Source organism: Populus euphratica, unplaced genomic scaffold (assembly GCF_000495115.2).
Source record: "Populus euphratica unplaced genomic scaffold, PopEup_1.0 scaffold1258.1, whole genome shotgun sequence".
Lineage (NCBI taxonomy): Eukaryota > Viridiplantae > Streptophyta > Magnoliopsida > Malpighiales > Salicaceae > Populus > Populus euphratica.
The window spans coordinates 52,345-59,022 of record NW_011501112.1 but is presented as its reverse complement, the minus strand read 5'-3'; positions in this window follow the sequence as shown (position 1 = coordinate 59,022).

The following is a 6,678-nucleotide window of genomic DNA, read 5'->3' as shown; positions in this document are numbered from 1 at the left end:
TCTCAAACTAGGTGAGTTAAAACCAACTTTTGTAACTCTTTTACTTGCTGATAAATCTGTAAAAGTGCCTAGAGGAATCATTGAAGATGTGTTAGTACAAGTTGATAAATTCATTTATCCTATGGATTTTATTATCTTAGACACACAACCTATTGAAGCATGTAATTCATTTCCAATTATTTTAGGACGTTCGTTTCTTGCAACTTCTAATGCATTGATTAATTATAGGAATGGATTGATGAAGTTATCATTTGGAAACATGACATTAGAGCTGAATATTTTTACATTTGCAAGCAACCTAAAGATGATAATGATTTACAAGAAGTGGAGTTTACTGAAACATTAATTCATGATTAATTTCAAACCACTTCTAGTGAAATTGAGATTGATGAATCTAATGATTTGCAAATGATTTATTTTCAGGAACAATCAAAGGCAAGTAATTGGAGATCATAAATTGAGGAATTGCCACCACGATCAATTAAGTCTATACCTTCAAGTGTTCAACCACCCAAACTTGATTTGAAGTCGTTGCCATTTAATCTCAAATACTCATTTTTGGGAGAAAATAAAACTTTTTCATTAATAATTTCTTCCAAACTTAATACACATCAAGAAGGTAAGTTATTACAAACTCTGAAAATGCATAAAAATGCATTAGGATGGACCATAGCTGACATAAAAGGAATTAGTGCTTTGATTTGTACACACATAATTTATTTAGAGGAAAATGTTAAACCCTCTAAGGAAATACAACAAAGGCTCAATCCTAATATGAACGAAGTAGTGAAAAATAAAGTCATTAAGTTTCTAGATAATGACATCATTTGTTCTATTTTTGACAGCAAATGGGTAAGTCCTACCCAAGTTATACCCAAGAAGTCTAGAGTCACTGTGATAATAAATGAGAATAATGAGTTAATTCACACTAGGACTGTTATTGGTTGACGCATGTGTATTGATTATAGAAAACTTAATTCAATGACTAGAAAATATCATTTTTCTTTACCTTTCATGAATTAAATCCTAGAAAGAGTTGCAGGTCATGAATTTTATTATTTTCTAGATGGCTATTCAGGTTACAACCAAATTGAAATTGCATTTAAAAATTAAGAGAAAACTACTTTCACATGTCCATTTGGTACTTTTGCATATTGAAGGATGCCTTTTAGATTATGTAAAGCACCAACCACGTTTCAAAGATGCATACTTAGTATATTTAGTGATATGGTTGAACATTTTCTTGAGATTTTTATGGATGATTTTTCTGTTTTTAGCTATTCATTTGATGATTATTTGACTAACTTAGAAAAGATTTTGAGTAGGTGTGAAGAGAAGAATCTTGTACTGAATTCACATTGTTTCGTAAAAAGAAATTGAAGTTGACAAATCTAAAATCGAGTTAATTGCTAACTTGCTACACCAAAATCTATTAAAAATGTTAGATCATTCTTAGAACATGCAAGTTTTTATAGAAGATTCATCAAAGATTTTATTGTAATATCTAAGCCCTTAAGTAACCTTCTAACAAAGGCTAATATTTTTGAATGGACTGAACATTATGAAGAAGCCTTTGTTAAACTTAAAAACTTACTTACTTGTGCTCCTGTCATTCAACATCCTGATTGGTCATTACCTTTTAAAATAATGTTTGACGCTAATGATTATATTGTAGGTGTTGTTTTAGGACAAAGAAAAGATAACCTTATGTGATTTACTATGCAAGTAAAACTTTAAATAGTGCTCAAATGAATTACACCACTAGTGAAAAAGAATTACTTATAATAGTATTTGCGTGTGAAAAATTCAGGTCTTATCTTGTTGGCTCACCTATTGTTGTTTTTTGATCATGTAGCATTGAAATATCTTCTTTCTAAGAAAGATTCTAAGGCTAAATTAATGCAGTGGATTTTGTTACTTCAATAATTTGATATCACAATCCAAGATAAGAAAGGCACCAAAAATGTTGTCGCAAATCATTTGTCAAGATTGACAACAGATTCAAAAACTAACATCACACCAATCGATGACTACTTTCTAGATGAATCTTTACTTTCTATCTCTACAATGCCTTGGTTTGCTAATATTGTCATTTTTCTTGTTTCAGCAAAATTGCCAACTCATTGGAGTACCTAAGATAAAAGAAAGTTCTTGAATGAAGTGAAGAACTTTTATTGGGATGACTAATATTTATTTAAATATTCTCCTGATCAAATATTTCGAAGATGCATCCCGACAATGAGTAAATAGTGTCATTAAATTTTATCGTTCTAAGGCATGTGGGGGCCATTTCTCATCAACAAAGACAACTGCAAAAATCTTACAAAATGGATTTTACTAGCCCACCATATTCAAGGACTCACATGCATTCTATAAGACTTGTGAAAATTGTTAAAAGTTGGGATCCATTTCAAAACGTCACATGATGCCTTTATATCATATTCTTGTCATTGAGATCTTTAACTGTTAAGGTATAGATTTCATTGGTTCATTTCCTTCATCATTTGGTTTTTTGTACATATTAGTCATAGTAGATTATGTTTCAAAATGGATAGAGGCAATTCTAAGTCGAGACAATGATCACAAAACAATGATAAAGTTTTTAAAAGAAAATATTTTGAGTCAATTTGGAATCCCTCAAGCCATGATAAGTGATGGTGGAACACATTTCTGCAACAAGCCATTTGATTCTTTAATGAAGAAATATGGAATCATATACAAATTTTCCACCCCTTATCACCCTCAAACAAGTGGACAAGTAGAGCTTGCTAATAGGGAGATCAAACACATCATGGAGAAAACAGTGAACCTTAATAGGAAAGACTAGTCTTTGAGACTTAATGATCTACTTTGGACTTATCAAACTGCTTATAAAACATCATTAGGTATGTCACCTCATAAACTAGTCTATGGAAAACCTTGTCACTTGCTTGTGGAACCTGTACATAAAGCTTATTGGGCTATTAAAGCTTTCAATTCAAATCTTGATGATGCTAGTCAACTGCAAAAATTACAAATAAATGAGCTTAAGGAAAAAAGAAATGATGCATATGAAAATTCAAGAATTCATAAAGCAAGAATCAAAGAGTTTTATGAAAAGAAAATATTGAGAAAAACATTCAATGTTGGTCACAAAGTCTTGCTTTATAATTCTCGACTACATTTATTTCCTGGAAAACTAAGATCAAGATGGAGCGGTCCTTTTATTGTGAAACATGTGTATCCATATAGGACTTGTGATACCGAGAATCCAAAGAATGACAATGTTTTCAAGGTAAATGGACATCGTTTGAAAGTTTACTTTTATAATTTTTCAGTTGAAAATGATTCTATTGAATTAGGTGATCTTGTATATAAAGATTTTTTTTTCCTCACACTATTTTTGTATTTCTTTTTTAGTGATTTTCACTAGTTTCTCTCACCCCAGTCAAATGGTGGACAACAATACTCCGTGACTTAAATCCGTTCTTTCAGTTTCCTAAAATAACTGATATTTGTGTATATATTTGTGCAATTCTTTGAATCTCTCTTTTAATTCTCATTTGAAAATGGATACTGATCTTGAAAAATTGAAAAAGTATTTTCCTGCTTTGCTTCAGAATAATTACAAAAATTTACCATTCTAGATGTGCAAGATTGAGGTTGTTAATGAATCATGAAATTCCTGAAGATATTTGCTGGTTGATTGAAGCAAAGGTCTGATTATCAGGTGAGTCCTCTAATTTCTTCATTTCAAACATGCCTAGAACAGGTAAAAGCACTTTTGCAAAGAAATATCATGCAAAATGACTAAAAGTGTATTATCGATGTGCCAAATGGACTTGTAATGCACAATATCGTTCTTTAGGAATGATATTTATAAACCGTGAAGATAAAATACAATTCATTCAGGATAGCCTGAGTAAGGAGTCTTTAGATAATCTTCTATTAACTCTTAAGACGCATCCTAATAGAGATATGCATCGTACAATTTATGATTTATGGCCCCATTTTCATAAAGAACATGATCAACTTAGTCTTAGGAATCTAATTAAAAAAGATCTTGCTTGCCAGTTTTTAATAAAACTAGATGGGAAGCTTATCCCTAACCCATAGAGGGCGTTTAAGTCGTTCTTAAACATAAAACCAAGGCAAGATGTGAGTCATAATCACAAGTACCTGTACATACACATGTTTTTCAAAAATAAATAAATAAATAAAAAGAGAGTGTGTGAGACTCCAGCTGGCCTACATATAGGTGGTATGATTGCCTTTTTAATTTCTCATCTATAAAATCCTCTCTTCCTTCCTTTCATTTCTACTCAATCCATACAAAAGTGTGTAAAAATGGCAAGTTCCTCGGGTCATCACATAAAAAATATTTGTGTTTTTGGTGGATCTAGTTTTAGGAAAGAAAAGGAGTTTTCAGAATCAGCAAATCATTTTGGTCAGGTACTAGCTGAGAGAAAGATTCATATAGTGTATGAGGGAGGCAGTCTTGGGTTAATGGAAGGTGTGTCAATAGTTGTATTTTTAGGAGGTCGTCAAGTTTTGGGGGTCATCCCTGAAGCTTTAGCACAATGGGACATCATTGAAAAAATAATTGGAAAGGAACTGCAAGTCTATACAATGTCTGCTTGAATAAATGCAATGTTTAACCATGCAGATGCCTTAATTGCCTTACCAGGTGGTCTAGGCACATTGGAAGAGATCTTTCATATTTCCTCTTGGCCCTAACTGCACATTCACCATAAACCTATAGGTCTGTTAAATGTTAATGGTTATTATGATAAGTTGTTGTCTTTTCTTGATCATGCTATGGAACAGGAATTTCTAACATCTTCTGCATAACAAATCATAATCTCTGCTACTACTGCTAAGTAATTGATTAACCAACTATAATCTTTCATTCTTGTAATTGATCCACCCATGAGTCGCATAAATTGGTCATCCAACGAAAGCCGGAAAAAGCTTAGATTGGATTTGAGTCTTTATTTATGAATTTTTTATGTCTTTTGGTTTTATTATTTGTTTTGTTGTTTTTTATAAGTGTGTTTTAGGTTGTCAGTGTTCATTATTTCAGGTGATGTCTTCTATACTCTATCTTTCTATATTAGGATATTGAGGACAATATCTCATTTTGGTTGAGGGGAGGGGGTAGTAGTTGACAAAAAAAAAACTAACTGTGATTTCTATTTCATAAAGCATATGTAAAATTGTTGTTACTAGGTTGACAAAGTAAAGGAGCTCATTTGTTAAAGTGACTCTCGAGACGCATCTTAGTCACCATTCTTAACAAGGTCTATCATAATACTTCTTAAAATATTCAAGTTTACAAACTCTCGCATTGTTACCACTTAATTCTGCTCATATACTCATTTAACATGTATTCTTAAACCTTAATTTACACACACACTTTAACATATGATTGTGGGTTGCATATTGGATTATTGCATTATTTATGTTCTTTTGTTAAAGGTAACAACTAAGGGAAATGGATAGTATATAATTAAAAAAAAACAAAAACAAAAAAATAATGATAATAAAAATATGGATAAGTTTGGATTCGTAACCTCCCTAACCTAAGCAATTAAGCCCGAAGGGGTGTCTTAACACCTAATACCCTAAAGTCAACTGACTTGGGAGCTATTGGCCCAAGCCTTGTTACATAGGTTGAGGAGAAAGGCTTAAGGGAATCAAACATTGCATTATCTACGTATCAGTATCTGTGACCCGAGTTACTAAGCTCGTAGGGGTGTCTTAACACCTAATGCCCTAAGACCAACTAGTTTGGGAGTCATTAGCCGAAAGCTCGTTACATGGGTTAAAGATGCATGGTGTTTTAAGTTATATGTATATATATTTAAAAAATAAAGAAAAAATAATAATAATCCCAATCCAAAAAAGTTAACCTTAAACATTAGAATACAAATTTTGTTTTCTTCCAAGAAAAGCCCCATAAGTATGTATTGATATATTGAGCACAAAAGAAAGGTTTATTAATATCTTGTTAAGAGGTATTGAGCTTATAAATTTAATGAGAGTTTGTTTATCTAGATAGATTAATGAAAGTTAAATGATGAATACCTTGCTTTGTGGAATTTGCAAATTCTTTTTCTATTTTAACGCTTTAATTACTAGGGACTAGTAATAAACTGGTTGGGTGGTGTGATTAGTACTTATATCATTTTGCACTTGAAGTATTAATAACTCCTTAACTAAAACATGTTTTATAATAACATATCTAATAATATAAGATACCTTTAATTTATGGTAAATTTTCATTTTAAATGCAGGCCTATCACATAAATAAAAGGATTGATTCATGAATTTAAAAATTAAAATTGAAAGGACAAAGAGATGGCCAAACTTAGAAAAGAGATTTCGGTGCAATCCAAACCAGAACGTTGTTCGATAATTGGGTCATATCTGGAGCTGTAGATCTTAGATTTAGGTCTACTTTATATGGATGGAAAGGTAAGATATAGGCCTATTGACATGACTAAAAGACTGATGTCTTATCCCAAGTGCAAGAGTGTAGAAGTAATAAATAACTCGGCAAGACCAGGGTCGAACCACAGAGAGGTTAATTGTATAAATTATAAATAACAATAATACAATAGCAATAACAATGACAACAATAATAACAACAACAATAATAATAATAATAAAGAAAAAGAAGGAGAAGAAGAAAAAGAA